Source organism: Diabrotica undecimpunctata, chromosome 3 (genome assembly GCF_040954645.1).
Source record: "Diabrotica undecimpunctata isolate CICGRU chromosome 3, icDiaUnde3, whole genome shotgun sequence".
NCBI classification, from domain to species: Eukaryota; Metazoa; Arthropoda; class Insecta; order Coleoptera; family Chrysomelidae; genus Diabrotica; species Diabrotica undecimpunctata.
The window spans coordinates 69,943,194-69,969,336 of record NC_092805.1 but is presented as its reverse complement, the minus strand read 5'-3'; the positions used below and the strand labels follow the sequence as shown (position 1 = coordinate 69,969,336).

At 30.0% G+C, this 26,143-nt stretch overlaps 1 protein-coding gene across 4 annotated transcripts in view; it reads left to right on the top strand.

Annotated features, from left to right (window-relative positions):
- Nucleotides 1-26,143, top strand: part of LOC140436892 (facilitated trehalose transporter Tret1-like) — a 142,989-nt gene that overhangs the window by 34,649 nt on the left and 82,197 nt on the right. The window lies entirely within an intron of this gene.

Here is a 26,143-nt window from a genome sequence, read left to right as displayed (position 1 = left end):
ACGGGTACGTTATTACGTACATTAATAAGTATTACGAATACAAATAAATAAGCAATAAGAATATAAATGATCTATATTTCAACCAAGTGTCACAAAAAAGAATATTATGTATACATTTACTTCTAAATTAAAAATTAAATTTTGATATGACTGACAACGAAAGATACAAAAACACAACTAGTTGAAGTTGAAAATAATCCTAGCTTGTACAAGCAACAAAGCATTTAAAACAATAAGACCGAACATATTATATGTAATTGTAATAGATATGTTGCCGAGAATCAAGTTACCCTGAGGTACCGAAATATTTCTTCTTTTAGTATCTGCCATAAGTGTATCCATGTGTTTATGTGTATCTAAAATATAGTATATAGGATATTGAATTCCCTACATTTAAAAATCGAAATATTGAAATTAGACAGTAAAAAATTGGAATTTTAAGAATGATTTATAAATTGTTATAATTTAAATTTTGCTACTTCATGAAACAAATATTTTATACGTCATAAACTGTAGCAATAGAAACATCGGAACGTACGTTTATATAATAAATATTTCAGTGCCAACGCATTTAAAAAAAATACTAATAAATAAAAATGAACTCGCCTTTTCCAAGTTTATAATAGACACTACTTAAGTTTAAAAATAATTAAAGCAAGTAATATAAATTACCACTATAAAATATTTAACTACATTAACCAAGTATTTGTGAAATTTCTCGATGACTAAATTGATTGATATTAGAATAAATTTGAAGTTTCAAAACGTACCTGCTGTAAAATTTGAAAGTCTACGACTAATCAAATTATTGGCAACATCGCAAGAGTTTAGTTGTGTACGAGAAAAAATATATACGGATCCCTAAGTGTTTTAACCTATTACAGAGTTCACTTAATCCTACGTGTTGCTCGGAGTCTACATAAAGCGCTACGCAGATAATAATATACACGGTGTATATTCTACTGGAGTTAGTATAATACCGTTTTAGAACAGAACTATATATATATATATATATATATATATATACATAGATATATATATATATATATATATATATATATATATATATATATATATATACATAGATATATATATATATATATATATATATATATATATATATATATATATAAATATATATATATATATATATATATATCTATGTATATATATATATATATATATATATATATATATATACCGGGTGGTCCAATAAGCCGATCTCTCGGCTATATATCAGAAAATATTCATGTTATAACTTTAGGAGAAAAAATTCCTTAATAAAAGTGGCCAAGAGAAATCGCTGGAAATAACTTTCAAGTTTCTGGGTTAACCGCTAGGCGGCGTAACCTGTGAAGAAAACTTTGAAAACCAGTTTTTTGGGAAATATGCCCAATTATACCAAGTGTTAAATAAGTAAACCAGAAAGAGACCTAAATTTTGCATAAAGTTGTTCAAGTACTTTTTTTTTATTTTTCCAAATAAAGGGTGGGGGAGAGTGGGAAAGTATTTGTAGATAAATACCTATAACTTTGGTTTGGATCAACCGATTTTAACGAAATTAGTGTCATTAGAAAGAATGTCGAAGATTTAATTTACATCTACTATAAAAAAATTGCATTTAGTTTTAATTGTCATAGGTGGAGAGTACTTTCGAATAGAAAAAATTAAAATTTGTTTTTCTTTAAAATATTAAATGGAAACACCTATTTATTGTAAATTATAATGGAACTGGGTTAAATTCGTAACAAAATGGCGCAAACCGCATGTTGATAGCTTTTGTCGAACTCGAGATATGAATAAAAACGCATAAACATAAGTAATAATAGTATTGACTCACCCTTTATTATAACTTAAAATTAAATATGTGAAAGATCATACAAATATCTCGATCATTAAAATTTAATGTCCAATTAAATGTTCAAATTGTTTTCCATCGTTGTCCACACAAAGATGTAGTCTTTCGCGCGTAGACATAACAGCTGCTCTAATCTCAGCTGTTGATATACTATTTATTGCGTTTATAATGCGCTGTTTCATGTCATCTCGCGTGGTTGGTCGAGTTTGGTACACTAAGTCCTTCAATCTTCCCCACAGATAAAAGTCCAGACATGTTAAGTCTGGAGATCTAGCTGACCATGAAAATATACTTCCCCTTCCAATACATTTATTTGGATAACTTGCATACAAATAATCTCAACCTCGTCTGGAAACGTGCGCAGGATACCCGTCATGTTGTAATATCATATCTCTTCTTGTTTGTAAGGAAATATCTTCCAATAAAACAGGCAACTGATTTTCCAGAAAATGCAAATATGTTTCACCATTTCAAGTTCTATTAAAGAAATATGGACCTACGATCTTTCCATCAACTATACCACACCAAACATTAAGACTCCATCTATCTTGAACCTGCACCTCATGTATCCAGTGCGGATTTTGTTCGGCCCAATAATGCATATTATGCAGATTAACACCACCCGCACTATTAAACGTAGCCTCGTCTGTCCACAAAATCTTTGACATGATATGCGGTTGTTCTTCTAGCAGACCTAACATCCAATTACAGTAATCCAGCCTTGCATCAAAATCTCTCTCATGTAAAGCTTGGTGGAGAACTACATGATAAGGATGCAGTCTAAAAAACAGAACAACAAATATTGGTGAAAAAGAAACCACTATATTTACTAAGACTCAAAAAATCTTGAAAAATCCACAATTGGTTCACAAGATAAATCGTGCATAAGTATTTTTAAGAAACGGATAAAAGAATAAAAGCGTCCTGTTGCCGTTTTTATCGGAATATTAAAATAACAGTCGAATCTAAAGTTTAAAGGGAATTCCAAGTTTCTGACCTAAACGTTCACTTTATAATATGAAAAACCAACCGGTGATGTTTTAGAATCCTTAGAACAGTAGTTTTGGGTATGTTTAATTCTTTAGAGATTTGCCGACTACTTATATGTGGATTCTGTTGAATTAAAGCAAGAACATTGATTGAATTATCTTCGGTCATACCTCTACTACATCGTTTAAAACAAGGACGATGAAAACTACCAGTTTCTCTTAATCTTCTTGCCTTTCTTTCAAATACTTCTTTGCCATAATGTCTCCTGTCAGGATATCTTACAGAATATATACGTGAGGCAAAAGCGGCATTTTTGTGACATTCGAAATAAACTCCGATCATATCATACAATTCTGCATTTGATATACTCATCATGAATTATTAGTACTGATAATTAATTACTAATATTACCAATATTAATATCTATTGAAAAAACTGCGCTCTTCAATTCGAATTATAATATAACACTTCTTAACAATGTTTTGACTCCTGTCAATAAATAAACAATATGAACTCCCCGTCAAATTCATTGTCGTAGCCTACTTAGTTTAGAAAACACTATTTTTAATCATATGAAATAACAATGGTCAAAATCGGTATCAACATTAAGATTCTTCTGCTATAAAAAAATTTGAAAATACCTACTGACTTATTTTTTAATAATTTATAATACAGGGTGGGTCAATACTATACTTACTTATGTTTATGCGTTTTTATTCATATCTCGAGTTCGACAAAAGCTACTAACATGCGGTTTGCGCCATTTTGTTACGAATTTAATCCAGTTCCATGATAATTTACAATAAATAGGTGTTACCGTTAAACATTCTTAAGAAAAACAAATTTTAATTTTTTCTATCCGAAAGTACCCTCTACCTATGACAATTAAAACTAAATGCAATTGTTTTATAGTAGATGTAAATTAAATCTTCCGCATTCTTTCTAATGACACTAATTTTGTTAAAATCGTTTGATCCAAACCAAAGTTATAGGTATTTATCCACAAATACGTTCCCACACTCCCCCACCCTTTATTTGAAAAAATAAAAAAAAAAAAAGTACTTAAACAACTTTGTGCAGAATTTAGGCCTCTTTCTAGTTTACTTATTTAACACTTGGTATAATTGGACATATTTCCCAAAAAACTGGTTTTCAAAGTTTTCTTCGCAGGTTACGCCCCCTAGCGGTTAACCCAGAAACTTGAAAGTTATTTCAACTACCTGACACCTATGCCGACATGAGCGGCATCGCTGCACGCCGTAAGACCAACACTGCATTTTAACTGTGGCTTCTACCAAAGAAGATCATTAGTTAGAAAGAGAGGAATTTGATAATCGATTTTATGCAGTGCAAGCATATTTACAAGCTCTTTTAAAACCGGTAAATGGTAATAACTCGCAATACACTCGGTCCGCTGCTATTCTTAAAAGCGTGTGTGTGTTCAACCCGGTCCATTCGCGAATATTTTTCAGCCAAGATATTTGTCGTCTACCTGGACCCCTTTTTCCTTCGATTTTACCCTTTATAATCAGCTGCAACAACTCGTACTTCTCATTTCTATGTGAGACAAATATAATGTCTTTTTTCTTTTAATGGTGGTCAAAAGTTCTCTGTCCCTTTCGTGCTGAATCTCGTAAACTAGCAACACTATAGAAAATTGTATTAAAAAATATTTGTAGAAAATTAAATTATCCAGAACATTATCCCTATTACTTTATTGTAAAATGAAAAATAAAAAAGTTATTAACAAAAACAACTAAAATTAAAAAAAAAATTTCTTTTGTGTCATAACTTTTTTTTAAGATAAAATTACATTAAAGCAATACTATAAAGGGTTTTTGATTATTTTCACCACAAATAATTTCATTAATTTTTCTGGGTTTTACAGCGCTCCAAAGTTGACAGAATTCTTGATTTACTCGTAAGAATACGATAAAAACGAACAATTAGTCTAAGTTTTCTATTATATATTATTTTAAATTAATTTATAAATTTGTTACTTTATTCCTGTATTGTAAAACTGCTCTATCAGTGGGTTTTAGTGTTGACCAGGCTGAATCTGTTGCAGATACAGACATCATCCGTTCTGCGCTTGCTGCATTCTAATCCTTTGATTCTGTGAGGACATTGACATTCTTGTCTTGCTCACTGCATTACAAAGAAAACAGTTCAATGTTGTGTCCAATTTGTCCAATATTTTTAAACCTTCAAAAGGACGTAAGTCTCATCAATTATACTGTTCTTTAAGTTTTATATATGGCGACGTCATTGCAGAGAATGTATTGTTTCTCCATGCCTTTTCAGGACGTGAAACAACATCAGCAGCTCACCAAATCGGCAGACTGAACTTCATCAAAATTTTACAGAAACATCCTGAGTTAGGTAGCAGAACCGCGTTATTTCTCAGTGGGAAAGCCGAGCCATCTTTGATTACTGTGGTTGGCGAACGTTTTTTTGTCTCTGTATTTTGGAAATTAAGATGATTCTCTGACAACATGAGATACACACAATTCGCCAAGCCACACCTATAGTGTATCATCAAAGAAAATGAAAAAACAATGGTAGCTGGAAAACAACTTTTAAATATATAATTATGCTCACTATTATCTCTCCTGGAAGTTGTCCGGGGATTAGTCCTAATGGGGATACCACTTAAAAAGATGCGCCCAGAATTTATCTCATACGTGGTCAGTAAAAAGGTCGATAATAAACTAATAGCATAGGAATGTTAACAAAATATTAAATTATATAAATTAAAAAATATATAATAGAAAACTAAGCTTAATGATTCGTTTTTATCGTATTCTTACGAGTATTCAGAACCAGGTCAAACTTCGGAGGGCTGTAAAATCCAGAGAAATTAATGAAACTAAACAAATTTGTAGTAAAAATTATTCGTTAATAATCCCCTATAATATTACTCAATTGTCTTTTTATTGTAGAATGACCAGAAAAAAGTTATAAGGCTCAAAGAAAATTTGTTCAAAAATTTTTTGTCCGTAACTCTTCTGATTTGTCCAAAATAGACATTTTTGAATATAAATCTGTAAAGAAACCAAATCAGAATCATTCTTCCCACGGGAGCGGCCCCACAACCTGGACTATAACACTATTCTGTTCATAATAATTGATGTCAATATTAACTAAATATATCAACGTCGTACAGAAATGTTTCATCGTAATATCCCACTTATTAGAGGGAAATTAATTTTTCTCTCATAAGCACATTGTACTAATGAGTTTCATATTGGCTCAAATGACTTCCCTGTAATACTTAAAAATCGAGTGGTGCGTGCGCCCTAGATTTCTCACCCATGTTCAGCCGGAGTGTCCGGCTAAAAAAAGTAATCTAAAAAAGGATCCGAAACTATGTGTATGAATGCCGAACTGTATCAAATCACCCAACATAGGGTCAAAATTTTCCGAAAATAAAAAATTTTCCCTGCTCCTGGTACCAAAATTTTTGTACGGCACTAGGTCGGGATTATTTTTATTTTAAATCCTTTATAAAAGGTATATAATAAAATACCTAAACGGGCTATATCACTAATCCATTACAGAACGTTTTCGGAATGTAAATTCCGTCATCAGTGTAACCTGAAAGTATTATAACCACTGACTAAGATTATGCAAAATGTGGTTAATACTTACGAAGTATACATGCTATGAGCCACTAAAATATATGGGTGAAAACCCGTTAAATGTTATTAATTTATAGATATGTTACATTATATATTATTGCAAATTAGGATGTTCAACTTACTGTTGGAATTGTTAACATGGCAACGTATGGCTCTACAAAAGTTACATGGTCCTGAGACAAAGTGTCTTCGAGGACCTGTTGATAACAACTGATAAAAATGACAAATTTGACAAAAATGACAATATTGACATGTTGGGACGGATGTCGGAACAAAGCAGTCAGTGCAGCTTACGGTAGTTGTCCACAAATGACAGAAGCCGGCATTATTTAAAATTGAATAAGCTAAAATTATAATATTATAACAGTATCAACCATCAATGTTGTAGTCTGTAATGTGAATTTGTCCTATATTTATGTTGGAAAAATATTGAAAAAAATTGTTTTATAAATTAATGTAGGTAGACTGGAGTACGTGAAATTTTGTAGGTATCGATAGGCAACCAACTATACATTTGTCTAAATTTATATGTTCTTAACTAAAGATTTTAACATTTGTCCTGTATGGTCCTGTATGTTATGAAACATTTGGTATCTAGGAAATAGTAAAAAAAACATATGTAGGAAGATGGTTCTATAAAATTTATTGTTGAGGAGTGATATAGTAAATGATATGTTTGAATGTGCTGTAGAGATGAAATTTGAATATAAAAAGAATGTTTTTATAATGTAATGTTCATGTAGTGCTTAACTTACAACTTAAGCATGGAAGGCCCTCTATGTCAAAAACCAACATTTGGTACCTGGTAAATATAATAGATATTTTTTTAAGTTATAAGTTCATGAACATAAATTACTGGTTCGGTGTGAAGAATGAAATTGGTAAGTTATTTTTGTGTGTTGACCAATATGCAAGACAAACATAAAATTAATGGCTGAAAGGTGGTTTGGTATTGTATGGTACAAACATTGCTCAAGTTATAACTTAAGAAAAAGAAAAAGGCCCTACATGTTAAAAGGAACATTTGGTACCTGAGAAATATACAAAGGATGAGTTATAAGTTTAAGTTTAAGGTAGGTAGATAAAGATAATAGGTTTTTGGTGTGTATTGTAACGATATGTAAAAACTGCAAGAGTAGTTGTGTTTTAGGTGGCTCTGTTAACCCATTAGCGCCGAGAAAAGAAAATTCTTTTTATATGCAATAATTTTATTTAAACTACGTAAAAACAACTTATTTTTGTTAAATTTAAGCCGAAATAAAAAAAATTATTTTTTTTTTTGGAAGTTTGGAAGTCACTAGGCGTTTGGCAAGATCAAATATTAAAACAATTCATTAATTTGTCCCATTTGTATGAAATGGTTTAAAACATGAAATGCAAAGCCCAACGTTGCATTTTTCACACAGTGTACGCCCTTTTGAACTGCAAACTGACATGGCGCACCTCTTTCTTTTGCCCTCAGGCACAGAGATAATCCAATGATCCTTGCAGTCAAACCTGACGCAGTCAGACACTCGAAAATCACTTCCTGCTGCTCTACCTATTTTTCCGGTGCTTTTAGCGGGGACTTATATGTCGTTAAGTAGTTCTAAAAATTGAATGAATGGTAAACATTTTCTGAGTTTTGTATAAAAATACTGTTACCTGATAAATACTTCTTCTAAACTCTGAGAGACTAATATTCTTCCCGGATTTCCTACATATCGTCCAAGCATTTTGAAGAGCTGCGTCTATGAGGTACGTAAATATTGGCCAGTACCATTTTTTGGAATGTATGCCGGCTCGGTAACTGAAAAAAAATTACCCATATATTTTCTTTTATATAAATATTGCTCTTTATTTCTTACCAAGATATATTACTGTTCATGAGATCAGTTCCTCCCATGCTGTTATTATACTGCTAAAGAAGATATGGCCTAGGTGCTTGTATTGTCTTGCTATCCTTTTTGGAATATCTTTCCACATTTTTGACCGGCTGAACACCAAAACATGTCCTTGCAGCTGTTACAACTTTGTTGTCCCTGCAGCGAACATATTGAATACCATTCTCCTTATTCAATGTTGAACAATATTCCCCTCGTGCCCTCTTTTCCGTCGTCTTTTTGGAAACAAGTGGACAATTTCTAGGAATTCTATTATCCCTCACAGTACCTGTAACCTCGTACCCATTAGCTTTTAGAGTACTTAACAAGTTTGTACTGGTAAATAAATTATCAATGAAAAACTTGTATCTCAGAGATCCTTTGTCACCCAATTCTTCGATCATCTGTACCATGGGAGCTTCAGCTTTTCCGAAATATTTTTAATATTCTTCATTAGATCTAGGATTTTTTCCTTGATATACTTCAAACTTTATCAAATATCCGCTAGGTGTATTCATACACCACACCTTATAGCCAAACCTTACAGGCTTTCCTCTGATAAACTGTTTGCACCCATGATGCCCAAAGTAGCGTATCATCGATTCATCATAATCTATATTTTCTTCTGGGACAAAATGCTGTATGAACGATTTTTTTAACATATCTGTAAGTGATCTTAGTTTGTATATTTTGTCATTTTTATCTATATTATTATTGTCTGCAAAATTAAGTAAACGACAAATTTGTATAAACCTTCTCTATATAACCTTCTCTCCCAGTAGTTTCTTTTAGATGGTAGCTTATTGTATCCGCTTACTAAGAGAATTACCATAAATACTTTCAATTCAGGAAGTGTCACGTTAGGGTTCGCTTGATTTATTAGTAGAGCATATTTTGATGTTTCAGACCCTATCATTTCTAGCAACTCATCAGTAATAAATAATTCAAACAGTTGCACACAACTCATCTCTGAATATTTACTGTAATCCCCTTTTGGAAAGTTGCGCGGCGTATAATGAAGGTCTCCGTCAATATAAGTTGTAGGTTCTGGCAGATCATTTACCATTCGGGGATTTGTATTAGTTTTTATTTCATAAGAACTATTTACGTTCTGCAAATACTTATCATAGCTTGCTTCTAGGTCTGATTGTACACCTCCTAGACGTTTAGAGTCTGCAAATACAACTTCCGCACCTGCACGAAGTTGACGAGGATTCAAGTTATCTGGGTCACCACCTTCGTCTTCGTCACCTGAATCCTCATCCTTAGGAAATTCAGGCGGCTCAATAAAAATGTCTATTACATCATATTCTTCATATGCGATATCTAAAGCTTCCTGTAGTGTAATTCCACTTAAATTATAAAAAGATATGTCTGACTACATAACCGCCTAGTGGGTCCTTATGGGTACAGCAATATTTACATGAATTTTTAACTGCCCCTTATAAATTTGATACAAAAATATGCACACTACGTTATATTTTAAGATCTTTTAAAATAAGTAAAATTGATTTGATCCTAGTATTCCCAAAAAACGTACTGAAAATTTACTTACATAATTCGGATATCCATTATCAAACACTTTTTACTATAACACGATTTTCTAACTTCCTTAGCTTGTGAAATCTAATAAAACACTGATGAGTATTCATCAACGCAGGTTCAGAAAAGTCTAAATAAAGTATGCATGCGGTAAATGTAATGTTGGTTGCCTGTTTTATTATAATTTTATTGTGTTAAATAATACCTTTACAGCTGGGTCCATATGGTGACTGTAGGCGCTAATGGGTTAAATTTACTAAAGATATGTGTGATGTTTTAATATTATTGTGAAAGGAGAAAAGACTCTACAAAAGGCTGAAGTCTCCAGAGATCTGGAACCAAACCCTAAGTGAAAGTGGATAAGTAAAATAAATTGTAGCGAAAACAGTATGAAAATGTGATGATATGTGGTTAAATAGGTAAAGATGTATGGTAATGAAAATTTTTTTGAAGGGGTAGTGGAATAATCTGCACTGAATTTAGTTTGTAGAAAAGGAGCATGGAGAATATTAGGTATGGAGTCAGACATAACGCTTAGATTCCTAGAAAGAAGTGAGGAAAGAAGGGGAGTTGGATATATTGAAAAAAGTTTGAGAGGACTGAGGATTAATAGGTGATAGAAGAAGAACGAAAAATCTAAATAATAATGAAGAAGTAAAGTAAGAATATGGGTTATGAGAATAGTTGACGATGGAGCGGAAGGAAGTCTCGATTAAATGAGACATGGCGATTAACACTATTTGGACTTCACTGTTTTTCTTTAATAATTTCTAGGTGTTCATATAAGTCTAGTTTGAGAAAGATTTTTTGAGGGATATTATGAATAAGTGAAACGTCTTCTGAGATATTAGGGGTGTGGTTATGTTCTATAAGATGTTGAGAGAAAGTGGAAGTGTTTTCTCTTTTTGTGTGCTCTAGAGAACGTGAAGACAATGATCTACATGTTCTTCCTATGTAGGTGCCATCACAATCAGAACATTTGAGTCTATAAACACCACTACGGTTCATGTAATCGATAGGGTCTTTGGAATTGGACTATACTGACCCAAGTTATTGGGTATATTTTCAACCGAACATGTATATTTTCAACCGAACGTTTGATTAAATTTCGAATATCTCCAGAAAGACTCTCATGTTGGTATGGAAGTGAAACGTAATTGGGTTTGGTGGTAGGGTCTCTGAGGAACGCAGTCTCCTTTAGGTTCTTAAGACGTCTTCTATGGATGAGTTTATTGATGATGTTGTGATCATAACCATTATTGACTGATATTTGTCTGATAATGTTAAGTTCTTTTTTGTGGTTTGAATGAGAAAGTGGAATGGTTTCCAGGCGATGAAATAGAAAAAAATTTAAATAATTTACCATAAATGATATTTTATAAGGCTTCAAGCTAACTGCAGAGTGCCTGATGACTTTAGTTTTTATATTATAACTTTTACTATTACTGTTTTCAAATACATGCTCTTTCACGTGAAAAACTTGATTTGCCAGTACTAGATTTTTCCTTTTCTTTTCCGTTTGTGGTTGAAAAGATATATTATGATGAATTTTGAGAAACCCAGTTTTTAATACTACATTTATTTTGTACATAAACTAAAAAAATATAATTAAAAAGTTAATTATTAATAATTGTCAATTCGCATGTATTTAACAATGTCAAACATATGTCATATGTTTAACCTGACAATTGGTAGGTCCAAAACTGTCAGATGAAGGCGGTAGGTGTCGCGTCAGTCACGCACGGAGCGAATATGAGATATTTTTTATTGAAGATATTTGTGTGAATTTTATTTCAATATATAATGTCGTATCATATATTTTTTTATCATTCCGGTATTCTTTGGACCTTACTTATCATATGTAAAGCATAGATATTGAAGCACGAGTATAACCCTGAGATAAGAAAATTAAATAGTGTGATAGAATCATAATTGCATCATTTAAATAAGTTTAATTAATTAATTAATTAGCTAATTAATTGCTTGGCGCACCTCAGACTTTTAATATCACATTATTATTATATATATATATATATATATATATATATATATATATATATATATATATATATATATATAAAATGAACCAAAAGTATTTGCTGACAACGTAAGGAAGTAAACGTTAAATAGTGGGTTTGCAGCAATAAATAATTGTATATATATATATATTATATAATATATATATATATATATATATATATATATATATATATATATATATATATATTATATTATATATATATACTGAAATGATATTATTTAAAAAATTAATTTATAAGTTACACATTAGATATTTGGTTATTTTAATAAGTTATATACTAGAGAATTTAATAAATATATTTATGTGAGGGCATTTTTAAGAAATTAGCATATAATAATTGTAAAAAGTTGTATTTTAGTAATTATGATTTTGTAGATATATTTAAGTGAGCCATGTGACTAGTCAACCAAAAATACTCTTTAAATTGACAAACAGGAAGTAATAAATTACGAATATAAAGTGGGGTTATAATAATAATGTTAGTTTAAAATGTTTAATTTATATATATTTAATGATTTAAATGTTTATTCTGATCTGAAAAGCCTAAATGTAAACAAAATTATCAATAGAACATTAACGAATTCTCCAGAATGCAGAATTTGACCTTTGTTCATGTTGGAACATTCTGGAATAATGATTATGTCGGTAGATCGAACAGATACTTTTTTCGAGAACATCTATATAGAAGAAATAGAACTAAATCGAACATGATTTCTTACCAGATGGTTCTGGAAGATTGAAAAGATATAAATACCCGTGATTTGGATTCAAGATGACCAGTTTATTATGAAAGTAAGTAGAAGATAGACTCATTAAGTTAGTGAAGTCAATTGTTCAGAATTTTCAAGATAGTGCAGTCAGAAAGTTTTAGTAAGAAAGTAGGTCCAGTCCATTCAGTTACAAAGAGTCCAATTGTTAAATATAGTGAGTAAATGAAGATTAAAAATTATGCATATATTTTAATGCACATTTATAATTATACACAAATAATTATTGAAGATTAAAAAAGTATATTAGAAGAATATTGGAAGAAATTAAAATTATATTATGATTGGAGATTAGTATAAATCAACTTATAATAATTGGATATTGGTATATTGAAAAGAAGAATAAATATAAATGCTGTTTGCTGGTTTACTTGGTGGTTTATAAATGCTGGTGAAGAAAAATATATCTTAAATTGGTAGAAGCTGATAATTGGAAAAAGTAATTTCACAAAAACAAGGATAACCGAAGTACGAAGACATTCAGTGGTGATTAGAATCTATATAGTGGAAAACAGTTCATTTAGGCATTCAGTGAAAGAAAGGTACAAAATTTTGTTAATATAATTTAGTTAGTGTCATAACAATTTCAATTTTGAAGATAGTTTGTTTAAATTTTACATTGTCTATAGAATTTAATTAGTTTTATAAGAATATCAATTTAAAGATAGTTTATTTTAAATTTAAATTGGCTAGGTTAGATATATATGTGTGTTTCATAATAGTTATAATAAAGATAATTTAAAAAGTACTTACAAACTAATTCTTTGAGAACCGCGATAAAAACCCTATATTATTAAAAATACTCATTGCTCATCACTCAAACAAACAATACATCATAACAATATATATATATATATATATATATATATATATATATATATATATATATATATATATATATATATATATATATATATATATATATATATATAATACCCCAAAATAATATTTAAAATAAATAATTTACTTATTATTTTTTTAAATATTAATTTTCTTATCTACATACCTTAGTAAATTAATAATTCATTTTTTTTTATTTAAAATGTGTTCTATTAGATACATCCCTGTTCACTGTCTATGTCAAACTGTCATATCAAATGGAAGTTTTTGTGTTTATATTTTTGTGTTTACTACATTTTACCATGGATGTTAGGATACAAATCTAGGAATTATTTCCATTCAAAAGGCTTTCATCCATATAAATTGGTAAGTTTTACACTTTATTATATTAGAAAGACATTTATAAAATCAATTTTGTATCTAACCCCAAATTATGATTTTAAGGGTACAAAATAATTTTCATATGTATTTCCATAAGACTACAAGTATGATGTCAAATTGATTCAAAATAATGAAATCTACCATTTATTTAACAAATCAAGTCTATTGAATAAAATGGATATATCAGTACAGTTGTTATTATATGTTAAAAGTATAGAAAACATTATTCATTCTCTTCATAATACTTAAAAATGTCGTTGATATGGAAAATGCCTCGTAGTCTGTTCTCTGCATCTATTAACACATAACTATTTAGTCCATTCTGATTTTCAATTCTGTATGGACCTTCAAACATTGGTTGTAATTTCTTACAACGATTTTCTTTAACATTACTTTTTCTAAGTAAACGAATTAACACTTTATCTCCCTTTTGAAATGTGATTGGTTTTTCTATTTTTCGATTTTGTCTTCTGATATATTTTTCAGCTTTCCTCCTAATTCAGTTATTCACTTTCTGCATTACTTGTTCTAACATATCCTGATTATATTCACTAATCCATTTTCTGTTTCCTATATGGCCAAACATTAAATATTCTGGTACTTCCTCTGTATTTAAATTATGTGTATTATTTAAAAATATTCTACTTGTGGTATATGTTGCTGCCACGTTTCATGTTGATCTTGGCACACTATTCTTAAATATTTTATAACTTCTTTAATATATCTTTCTGCAGGATTTGCCTGAGGATGTCTGATACTTGTAAAATGAATGTTGATTCCCTTTTTCTCACAAAATGCTCGAAATTTTTGGTTGTTAAAATATGTAGCATTATCTATTATGCAATTTCTAAATGGTCCTATTTCTTCGAAAAATTGATTAATATATAATTTCAATGTTTTAACATTTGTTCTTGAGCAGGGATATAGTTTAATAAATTTTGTATATAAATCAACTATCACTAGTATATGCTTTTTTCCTGTTGGACTTGGAACTAAATTTGAAATAAAATCCATAGACACTGTATTTAGTTTTTCATATACAACATTAGATCTATATGTGTTCTGGTTTTTGAAATTCTTTTCTTTGTTTTTTTGACATATTTGGCATTGGGTCGTAATTTCTTTTGCTATACTTATGTCATTCTTTGCAAAATAATTGTCCCTAAATAGCATCCATAGCTTTCTTGAACCAATATGCATGTAATTATTATGTAAATTTTTCAATATTTTCCTTGCTAAAGTTCTAGTTATTACATATACTTCTATGCCATTTATTATTTTATTATAAACTCCATCTTTCTTAAGGACTTTTTGTTTTTCACTCAAATTGATCTGATCTCTTATAATTTCTTCTTTAGAATATAATCCTGTACTTTCTACTAATTGATTTAATCCAATTTTTATTGTTCGCTGCCCTTTTTGTGATGTATTTTCTAACCTTGATAAAGCATCTGCCACTATATTGGATTTTCCAGAAATGTATTTGATTTCAAAGGAGTATTCACTCAATATTAGACTCCACCGATGTATTCTACTGTTTACATATTTGTTATTTAATATAGATGTTAAAGCTTGGTGATCTGTTTCTATTGTAAATTCATTACCCAACAAATAAAATCTTAATTTTGTGACACAATGTATAATACTTGCTAGTTCTAATTCTGAAACTGAGTAACCCTTTTCATGTGGCTTTGTAATTCTTGAAATGAATTGTATTGGGTATTCGACCCCATCATGTATTTGTAATAATACCCCTGATAATCTCTCTATGGATGCATCTGTTCTTAATATGAATGGCTGTGTGTAGTCAGGATAATATGTTTTTAAATTTGACAGAAAAATGTTTTTAATTTCTTGGAATGCTAGTTCTCTCTCTGATCCCATCTCCATTTTACACCTTTTCTCAGTAGTTCAAGTAATGGAATTTCTTTTATACTTAGATCTGGTATCATCCTTTTATAATAATAAATTATTCCAATAAATCCTCTTAAAGTGCTTAAATTGTGTGGTGTTTTATATTCCTGAATGACTTGTGTCCGTTCTGGATCCATTTCGATTCCCTTAGTGTTAAGTTTATAACCTAGATATATTACTTCTTTTTGAAAAAATGTAGATTTTTCTTGATTTATTTTTAGTCCAACTTTGTCTAATCTATTTATTATAATTTTTAGGTGTTTCTCATGATCTTCAGCCGTTTTAGAAAAAATTAAGATATCATCAATGTAGTGGATTACAAAATGTTCATATTGATCCAAAATATCATGAAGACATCTACATAGAGCACTGCAAGATGATTGAAGTCCAAATGGTACTACTTTGAATTGATATACTACTCCATCTATCTGAAATCCTGTATACTGTCTACTTTTTCTTTCTAGAGGTATTAACCAAAAGCTATGCTGTAAATCAATTTTAGTGAAAAATGACATTCCTGTAATTCTTCCTAGTATTCCATCTATACTCATTGGTGCTTCAAATTGCTTTTCAGTGATCTTGTTAATATTCCTTGCATCCAAACATAACCTGATTTCACCTGATCTTTTACGTACTACTACTATTGGGTTTATGAAACGTGTATCTGCCTTCTCAATGATTCCATCTTCTAACATATTATTAATCGTTCTGTTTACTTCTTCTCTGTATTTATATGGTATTGGTTATGATTTTGTTTTAAAATTTTTTTCTTCTTTAACTTTTATACTATGGATATAATTTTGTGCAATTCTATTTTCTTTATTGACAAGTCCCTTGTGTTGCTGCAATATGGAAACGACTATTGATTTATATTCTTCAGGGCAATTAACTTTTATCACATCTTCTTCTTTACAAATAAAATTATTCTTCATTATGTACTCATTATTCCTTGCTTCCAATTTTACGCACTCCACCTCGTAGGCATCCATCTGCTTAAAATTTCCATTCCTTAAATATTCACTACAATAATTATTCTTTATATTCTTTTGGGACATTTCCCTATCATCAAAATACATTTCTTCTTCATAAACATCATTATTTTCTTTTAATAATATCCTATCAACTCTTATTCCTTCTTCCACCTCATCTTTCTGCATAAATTTAATTCTTCAAAATCTATCTTTACTTTCTTCTTTCCAATTCATCATTTCCCATTAATATATCAACACATAAATCCTTGACAATAAATCCTTGCATATTAATTTCTTTATTAAGAATATTAATTTTAAAATTGGCTAGTTTATCAATTTCACCCAACTTCTTATTATTTGCACCCACAATTTTAATTTTTGGAATCTTTATTATATCTGATAGTTTTAATGTATTAAAAATAAAATTCTCCGAGACTAAAGTACTTTCTGAACCAGTATCTATCATAATTTTAATCATTTTATTGTTGGCCAAAGCATTTATATAAATTAAATTAATAGATTCAATAATTTTATTTTCATCTAGAGAAATAAATTCAGAAGGTTTTTCATAATAGCAATGGCCTAACTTGTAATTCAGAAAGTTTACTGAACAAAATTTTGATTATTAGAATTGTCAGATTGTATCTGACCACTTGGATCTGATGTCCTATGTCTTTCCCTACTATGACTTCTACTTACATTTTCCTGCCTTGTACTACTTCGTTCCCTGTCTTCGCAGCTTCTATTCCTTTGAACACAATTTACCTGTCTGTTATAGTTAGGTCGCTCTGTATTTCTTCTATTGTTAAAATCTTGTCTATTATTATTAGTACTGTTATTAAAATGTTGTCTATTATAATTAGTATTATTATTAAAATTTTGTCTATTATAACTAGTATTGATATTAAAGTTCTGTCTATTTTGATTACTGTTATTATTATTAAAATTTTGTAAACTATCACCATACCTTGTATTATTGTTATATGATTGTCTATATTGTTGATTATCATTTTTATTATATTGAAAGTTATTATTGTTTTTTTGTTGTTATTATTATTACTTGCCATATTACCTCTTTGTATTCTTTGAATAAAATTAATAAAACTCTCTATTGTTTGAATATTTTGTACAGTTACTGTTTGCACAACATCAGCATCAAAATGTCTAGATACATTTAAGACCGTTTCATCCTCTCTAAGCGGTGGTTCTAAATATTTTGCAACTGTTATCAGTTTCAATGCATAATCTACCATATTTGATTTTAAATTTTGATTATACTTTCCAAAATATAGAATTTCTCTAAATTTAGCTTGCTCTAGTTCACCCCAATAATAATTTAAAAATTTATTTTCAAATGTTTGAAAATTATTTAAATCATTTTCAATACTAGCAAACCAAGTTGCTGCATTGTCATTTAATGTCATTCTAATATAATCTTTAATATCATTAATATTATTCACAAATCTTAATTTATGTTTTAAACTATTTATGTATACTCTAGGATGCAAATTTTTTATATTACCAGAGAATTTAATCCCAGTCTCATTTGTTAAATTTAAGTAAGGTCTCCCTATGTCTCTCATTTGTGAAATATCATCTATTCTCTGTTCCACATTTCTTATTTGATTACTATTTATTTGGATATTTTGTTGTATATCCTCTAATTTTTCTTCTGCGTTTCTCCTGTCTTCGTTAATTTTTACTTCTAAGTTACATTTCTGCAACTCTATTTTCTGTTCTATATCTATCTTATTATCTTGAATAATCCTCTTTACTTCTGTCCTCTCATTGTCTATCCTTTTCTTGTAGTCATTCCGTATACTTTTTATTTCATTTGCTACTTTTTTCTCTGCTGCTTCAAGTTTTTTATCCATTTGTTTTTCCATTTGTTTTACAATTTTATTATTATTATCTTCTATTTTCTTTTCTAATTTTCTATGATTCTCTTCCAATTTCTGTTCCATTTTTTTCATGTCTTCTTTGACTTCTTTTGAATTCTGTTCCATTTTTTGTTCTATTTTTCTCATGTCTTCTTTGATTTCTTTTGAATTCTCTTCCATTGTCTTGTTCATCTGCATCATTAATGACATCAAAGCTGCCATATTGACATTTTCCTCTCTTTCTGGATTCATTTCTGCAGTATCTTGTGGAACTTGAACTAAACTCTCCTCTTGTATAGGTTATGTTTCTACTTCCACATCTTCTTCATTCTTTTTGCTTCTTGTACCTTTCTTTCCTTGAGACATTTTGAGACTTTACTTGTTCAAATATAATTAAAAATAAAATCTATAATTTTTTTTAATGAAAATTAATTTAATTATATGAGAGCACTTATCTTCCCAAACTAATTCTTTTAAATAGAGAGCCCCGCGGTGGGCGCCATATTGTTATGATGTATTGTTTGTTAATGATGAGCAATGAGTATTTTTAATAATATAATATATAGGGTTTTATCGCGGTTCTCAAAGAATTAGTTTGTAAGTACTTTTTTAAATTATCTTTATTATATCTATTATGAAACACACATATATATCTAACCTAGCCAATGTAAATTTAAAATAAACTATCTTTAAATTGAAATTCTTATGAAACTAATTAAATTCTATGGACAATGTAAAATTTAAACAAAATATCTTTAAAATTGAAATTGTTATGACACTAACTAAATTATATTAACAAAATTTTGTACCTTTCTGTCACTGAATGCCTAAATGAACTGTTTTCCACTATATAGATTATAATCACCACTCAAATGTCTTCTTCTCAGCTTCGGTTATCCCTGTTTTTGTGAAATTACTTTTTCCAATTATCAGCTTCCACCAATTTAAGATATTTTTCTTCACAGCATTTATTCTTTTTAATATATGAATATCCAATCACCAAAATATCATTTAATTTTAATATTCAATTAATACTTCTTCCATTATCATCATTTATACATAACATAATTTTTAATCTTCAATATTATTGTCTTTATACTGTTTCTTAATATTGATTTAACTCACTATATTGAACAATTGTAACTGATTGACTGCCTCTAACTAATTTTCATACTAAAAAAACTCATAACTAACTGAATCGACTTTCTTACTAAACTTTCTGACTGCTTAACTTAAACTTTCTGACTGCTTGACTTAAACTTTCTGACTGCTTGACTTAAACTTTCTGACTGCTTGACTGAAACTTTCTGACTGACTTGAATCCAAATCACCGGGTATTTATATCTTTTTTGATGTTCCAGAACCATCTGATAAGAAATCATGTTCCATTTGTTCTATTAAATACATGTCTGAATCTTCTGGAACAAACCATTTCGCAAACAAAGCCATCTCCGGTGATCTAGAGAATTCCTTACTTATCTATCGAGAATTTTGTTGGCATTTAGGCTTTTGAGATCAGAGTATACATTTAAATCAGTAACTTATATAAATTAAACATTTTAATTTAATAAATTACACATTTTAAACAACATATTATCATTATAACCCCACTTTATATTCGTAATTATTCTTAAACGTCACTTCAGAGTATGTATATCTGGTTGCCTAGTCACATGGCTCACTTAAATATATCTACAACATCATAATTACTAAAAAAATACTTTTTATATGCTAATTTCTTAAAAATGCCCTCACATAAATATATTTTTATTAAATTCTCTAGTATATAACTTCTTAAAATAACCAAATACTTGTTATATCTAAAATTATCTAGTATGTAACTTATAAATTATTTTCTTTAAACACCAATCATATCAATATATATATATATATATATATATATATATTATATAATATATATATACAGCGACAAGGTTGCCTAATTACATATTTTAATTAAAACATTAAATTGATTTAAAAAATTGGTGATCAGATGAGCGGTTACATTGCCATTCAAAACTGGATGATGATATTAAAAACAAAATGACACAAATACTGGTACAAAATTTTTTAAATCCATGAGAAATTTACAGATTCATCTAATTTCAAATAAAACAAGATAATTTTGGCAACATTGCCATTCATCCTCTTCAATAGGATGGATGAATAAGAGACCGGTTGAAGGCTATGCTAGGTATTTTAGAGGTGGGTCATGTACGTTTTTATTGTAAGTAACTAGTTAATTGTTTAACAGTAGTTTCAAATAAGCAAGTACATAAACAAACATATTGGCTATTATCATTTATGAGTATATGTATTGAAGTGAAAGCAACTAACGAAGAATATATTTATTATAACTTGAAAAATAAATTTAACAATACAAATAGTAAATAATACTTACATTTACATTACACATTATTATTAAATCGTAAATCGTCTCAATTGACATTTACAAACATAATTTTTTTCACTTTAATTGTTGTTAACTTTGTTCTTCTTTTATTTAAAATTAAACCAGATTTTGAACATGTCTTCACAAGGAACAGATGTTGCTACAATATTACAATATTTTATGAATATAGTGGTTAAGTTAGGATATACATAGCGATGGTTTTTCCACCACTGTAATGGACAGTTCCAATCTCCGTTCGAATTTTTTCTGGGTAATATATCATCAGACAAATACATGTCGACTTCTTTTATAGCTCTCGATACAGGTGTACGTTTAGATGAGTCATGTCCAATTAATTCATCAAAAATGCGCCATGGACTTAAGTCATCTTTATCGGTTTCTTTTTCTTGTACTGGTTGATTTTCAATAGTACAATCTTCTTTTTCTTTAATTATAGAAGTAACCAGCTTCTTAACTCTTCCTTTTGTTTTTTAGCTTAATTTTGATTAGAAAATCCATGCATTTTAAATCCTTATTTGTCGTTCAACTGTAAACATCATCACTGGGGATCTGAGGTAATCACAACAAGGGGTAGACAACTTCTGAAGTCAATAACAGGAAACAACCTACAACACATATCTACAGGAGAAACAACTTATTGGCCTACAGATCCAAATAAAACACCAGATCTCTTAGACTTCTGTGTGATTAAAGGGATCTCTCTTAACTATTTAGCAATAGAATCATGCTGGGACCTCTCTTCAGATCATTATCCCATTCTAATTGACCTAGACTTCAAAATCATACTCAGAAATAAGCCTCCAGTCCTAACCAATAATCAAACAAATTGGAAAATATTCCGAAGCGCACTAGCAGAACAAATACCAACGAACTTGCCACTTAAAACAGAATTACAAATTGAAAATGCGGTACAACAACTTACTACCTCCATACAAAAGGCAGGTTGGATTTCTACTCCTGAACAAACAACATGGAAGGAAAGCATAAACTGTTCGCAAAGTGCAAAAAACCTGATCGATGAGAAAAGAAAACTTAGGAAAAAGTGGCAAAACACACACGCTCCTATTGACAAACAAAATTTAAACAGAATTACCAGAAGACTTAAAAATCTATTAAAAGAAGAGAAAAACAGGGGGTCCAAACTTACTTAGAAAATTTGACTCCATCCAAAGACACCAATTATTCTCTATGGAAGGCGACGAGAAAGGTAAAAGGTCCACAATACGCCATACCTCCTCTAAAAAATGTCAAAGGTAAATGGGCAAGAACAGACACAGAAAAATCTGATACATTCGCTGAACATCTTTCTACAGTATTTAGTCCATTTAACAGAGTAGTGCTATTAGAACAAGAAGAACCATTTAATTCTTTTCTTGAGGCTTCATATCAAATGGATCTACCAATCACCAAGTTTAATATTAAAGAAGTAAAACAGATAATAAAGAATGAGATACAACCCAATAAGGCTTCGTGATTCGACCTCATAACGGGTAAGATCCTCCAGGAACTAACCAATGACTGTTACAGAATAATCACTATGATCTTCAATGCTATGCTTAGTCTGCATTACTTCCCTCTGCAATGGAAAGTGGCACAGATTATACTCATTCAAAAACCTGGTAAAGATCCAAAAGATGTCAATTCATACCGACCGATTAGTCTACTCTCAGTCATCTCTAAGGTCTTCGAAAAACTTCCAATATTGGACGAAAAGTGTCTCATACCTAACCATCAATTCGGTTTTCGTAACCAACATGGTACAATCGAACAAGTTCACAGACTAGACACAACAATAAGAAGTAGTCTCGAGAACAAGCAATACTGTACTGCAGCCTTTTTAGACGCCTCTCAAGCTTTTGACAAGGTGTGGCATACAGGACTTCTGTACAAATTAAAGAAAAATTTACCTTTCCCTTACTTTAAAGGCTTAAATTATGCTTCAATCATACCTTACAGAAAGGAGATATCTGGTAAAATATAGTGAAGCCTATACAAAACTCTACCCCATCCTATCTGGTGTACCTCAGGGTAGTGTGCTCGGACCGATTCTGTACCTGATATATACGACTGCAACTACATCTGAACAAAACAAATGAATGGCTTAAACTCTGGAGAATTAGAGTAAACCCCTCAAAATCCACACAAATTACATTCACCTTAAGAAGAGGTACATGTCCACAAGTTAACCTCAATGGACATCCTTTGCCCCAAAAGCATGACGTAAAATACTTAGGTATTCACCTTGACAAACGTCTAACTTGGACCAAACATATATGGACGAAAAGGCTTCAATTGGGAATTTTATACAGAAAACTTTACTGGATGTTGGGAAAAAACTCTCACCTATCGATTGACAACAAGCTGCTGATATACAATACAATAATAAAACCCATTTGGACATATGGCTCACAGCTCTGGGGTTCAGCTAGCAAATCTAATATTATGATAATACAAAGATTCCAATCCAAAACTCTGAGAACAATCGCTAATGCACCTTGGTATATCCAGAATGATGCAATACATAGAGATCTTCAGGTACTAACAGTCTCTGAAGAGTGCCAAAAAACTTGTGAACAATATCAAAACAGGTTGCGGGTGCATCCTAATACCCTGGCACACAATCTTCTTAACAACCAACAAGCGAAGAGATTGAAGCGACATGACCCCTTGGACCTACCTTACCGATCCTGACAGAGCCTACAGCAGTGGGAGTTACGCCTTCAACAGCACCCAGCCATTGTGATCAGTGCCGCTTTTAGTGCTCGCGTATCAGTGTATGTGCGCATCCTACCGGTAAAAAGCCAATTTGTGTCGTGATGATTTGGTCACTGGACCTTACATCTCTCTGTCATGTAAAGACAAAAAATTTTACTTATTGTTTTCACTGCAAAACAGATTGTAAAAATCTTAAATGTTAATAAAAAAAAAAAAAAAAAATTGTCGTTCACGAATCTACGGTTTCTCACTGGTAAGCCAACTAGTTGATGGTTGATTAAAAAAAATTACGTTTTGTGTAGACGTAAACACAGGAGCAACGAACACTTTACACAGACGAAGACGATTAGATGATCTGAGAGACTACTACAAAGCTAAAAATAACATGCGACTCTTTCTGGACGGTGGACAGTCGGTCAATCGGTTGACGTTGAAAATAAAATAACTAGGTATTCTGATTAATGAATGAGTTTCGATTTTCGATTAATCTGCGTTTTCGATTTTAAATCTTTATTGATAGTTCGTCAAAGGATTTATTTATTGTAAATATTCAAGTAAGAAGTCTTTTTCTTAGTCAGAATTATTTACCTAGTATAAGAATAATAATTTTATTTTCAAAAAATGCACATTTATAGAAGATGCAGTTTTTATGCTCCAATTTCTGAATATTGCAATGATTGAAACTTCTCCTGATGCATTTCTGTCCGTTCCGACTACTTCTACTACAAGTACTGACATACTGCCACCGCCAACCAAGCGTCAAAAGTTGATGGATACTTCCATTAATAAAAAGATTAGTTTAGAACAAAATATATAAATAGATATAGATTTACTAAACCTATGCAAAGACTCGTTTCATCCGTTTTCCATAGTTGAAGAAAGAGCTTTTAAAAAAAGATTGTGGCAGTCCAGTGGGACTGCCGGTAGAAGTTATACTTCTATACACGCGTTCACCGTTATAAATTTATATGGGAGTCAATCTGCACAATCATTCCATATGTAATGCTATAGGTAAGAGACAGCAGAAAGAGAAACAGAATTAGGTATATGGTGCATCGTTTGCTGTATATAAACAAAATTTGACCTGTAATAGGAGTATAGTAAATAAATGATTGAATCAATATTTTGAAGAAAATGTATATTTTTATGTTCATATATGTAATGTATCAAAGGAGTGGAATACAAACAAAAATTTTACACATACTCTGCAGTAAAATTCATTGTTTATTTTGTTATTAATATAAAAATGCAATACAATACACTGCAACATAAATCAATATAATATTACAATACAAATTAAAATTCAATATTCATAAGTATTTAAAAATGACAATATACATAACTTACTTACGCATATGTTTAATTTACCATGATAATAATATTAATAAAAAAATAATAATATTAATAATTATTAAATATATTTACAAAATGAACATTTTTATTCTTGAGGAGAAAGAGTAAGAAAATATAACTTCTGTCTCTCTCTTACATATATCTTACATATGTAATAATTTTGCCGATTCACTCCCGTACAAATTTCCAACGTCGAACGCGCGTATAGAAGTATAACTTAAAAAAATGTTTGTGGAAGATAAAAATAAAAAACCAACAACTTGGATTATGTTGTAAATTTTCATTTTATTTTAAAATTTCGCATTTTTGCGTATATTACATATATTTAATAAGATTAACATGGGAGTTTTAAATAGTTCAAAAATAAAAAAGGAAATTCGTATTGGGATTCGAACTCACAAATACCAGAGTATGAACAAAACACGCAAAAAATTGGCCAATTAGACATAACAGTAATCTATTTCAAAATTGACAGTTCTCGGTCATACATTCTCGAGAGAGAAAGAGAGAGAAAATATATCTTCTGTCTCTCTCTTACCTATATCTTACATATGTAATGGTTTTGCCGATTCACCCCCGTACAAATTTTCAACGTCGAACGCGCGTATAGAAGTATAACTTCAAAAGTTTGCAAGGTGGATTCCTGGATATAAACTGAAAACAAGAAAAACTTTGTCAGGTTCATTACTTCAGAAATGTTATATCAAAACTGAGCAAATTATTAGAGCACAAGTTGTTAAAGAAATAGAAAATATCTGCATTACTACTGACCTCTGGACATCTGAAGTAGCTGCGAGTTACATCGCATTAACAGGACATTATTTAACCGAAAATTTAAAACGGTTTTATTAGGCTGCCGCCATTTTTCTGGAATCCATATTTCAGAAAAAATTGCTTTTGAAATTAGTGAAATTATTAATCAGTGGAGTCTAAAAGGAAAAGTAAATTTTGCAGTAACTGATAATTCCTTAAATA